Source organism: Propithecus coquereli, unplaced genomic scaffold (assembly GCF_000956105.1).
Source record: "Propithecus coquereli isolate 6110/MARCELLA unplaced genomic scaffold, Pcoq_1.0 Scaffold664, whole genome shotgun sequence".
Taxonomy (NCBI): Eukaryota; Metazoa; Chordata; class Mammalia; order Primates; family Indriidae; genus Propithecus; species Propithecus coquereli.
In genome coordinates, this window is record NW_012152663.1 from 592,458 (window position 1) to 594,236 (window position 1,779).

A 1,779-nucleotide genomic window follows, 5' to 3' on the forward strand; every position below is an offset into this window, starting at 1 on the left:
TCAATACCACGGTCTTTTATTTATTATTTATTTCTTTTAATACAAAGCTTTGGCATTAGCAATTTTATGAAAAAATAAAATGTACTAAAAATAAATGCTTGTGTGGCATGATTGGTAAACGATGCACAAAAATAGGTTCTTCTCCTTCAAGGCCACCGGTCAGAAAGCGGTTTCTTCTCTTCAAAACCACTCTACCCTGTGGGGTAAAAGGGAAAAGCAGTCATTAGTTAGTTAAAAGTCAGTTGTCAATGTTCTAAAACAACAGAGAGGTGGTCCTAACCGAGGGGTGGCCTGGCTGTCCCCAGCTACTTCCCAGCCCCTTTCGTTGGAGGCAGCCGGCCACGAGCACACCCTGAAGTCTGCTGCCCAGTGCTCCGTCCTCCGGGAAGGGCTTTACGTTCCAGGAAAAAGTACAGGTTCGCAGCATCTTGTCTGAACGTACAGGCTCAACTGCCATACAATCCACAGCACGCTCCAGTGCCGAGTGTGCTGAGGGCTGCATCTGTGCTCTCTGGAATACGCTCCTGCTTACCCTCCAATGACAACCTCATCACTTATTTTGACGTAAGAGCTCAAGAGCACAGACTTCAGGAATGTGTGGCTCTCTCAGGAATTCTCCAGATCTTGGAGGGGTGTGTGTGTTTCTGTCCCTACATCAGGGGCTAAAAGTGCCCACAGTCTTTGGAGAAGTCCCCACCTGCCCCTCGGGCTCCTGCAGCCTCTCTGCAGGCCCTGGAACTGCGGGGCCGCCTGGCTCTCGATCCCTGGGACTTGTGCTCACTTCCGTGGTTCCCAAATCATGCCTACAGCTCTGATCTGTCTTCTCTTTGCTGAGCTCTGCATCTACACTTCAAACCGCTGCATCTTTGGTTAGCAGATACTCTCCAGCACCTCTTGCTTTTATCTCCTCCCTGCCTCCCTGATTCTTCCTTCAACTCAGTATCTTTAACTAACCTAGCTTCCTGCCTCCACTACCACTTCGAAACAACTTTCCGGCCACCAGGAATGATCTTCCTGCTGAAAAGCCTTAGATATCACCTACTAATGAAGTCCAAATTCTGTAGCTGGCCCACTACCACCACTGCCCACAGCAGACACGTGAAACCACACAACTCCCACATGCTGCTCTGCTCTGTCCTCCTTTTGTGCCCTAATTATGCCCGGCCTGGTTCCTAAGTCACTCCCTCCATGAAGCCTTCCTTTTTCAACTCCTCCCAGCAAAAGCGGCAGTTCCCTGGGGAGTGACGCAGAAGCGTGCTGTGCGCACTCCCTCCCGCACACACGCGCTGTGTGCGCGCAGCACTGGGCGCCAGCCAGGCAAGGCCAGGGCTCTGCGGGCTTCAGGGCTGTGAGCCCAGCACCTGGCGCTCGGTGAACGGCAGCTGAATGAATGCGAGGGAGGTGCTCGACTGTTCTGAAAAAGCTCTGGCAGGAAGGATGTTCACGATGACTTCATGTAAGAAACACACTGCCCTTACAGTATTTCCTCAGAAAACTGGATATCAGATATAAGGATTTTTTAGGGGTGATCAAGTTTTTAAAGCTACTTTATTTTGCTGCCCTTCTGAGAAATTATAAACGAATGCAGCCCTAACACTGAAGTTATTCTGAAAAGCAAAACAATAGCCACTGCCACAGACAGCAGAGAAGTCCAACGGAAGGTCACCGTTGCCTTTCATACTCTTTTTGCATCACGTTTTTAGAAAACCAAATTTGTCTTCTTCAATCACATCCTTTGGGGCCATCTCACACGGCTCTCGGAGTAGTCAAAGGCAAGCG

General features: G+C 49.7%; 1 long non-coding RNA gene across 1 annotated transcript in view; it reads right to left on the reverse strand.

The window, feature by feature from the left end:
• Positions 1-19: 19 nt before the first annotated feature.
• LOC105823266 overlaps positions 20-1,779 on the reverse strand; it is a 17,506-nt gene continuing 15,746 nt past the window's right edge. Inside the window, exon 2 of the long non-coding RNA XR_001138137.1 lies at positions 20-196. This is a non-coding gene — a long non-coding RNA (uncharacterized LOC105823266). The remainder of the gene's footprint in view (positions 197-1,779) is intronic.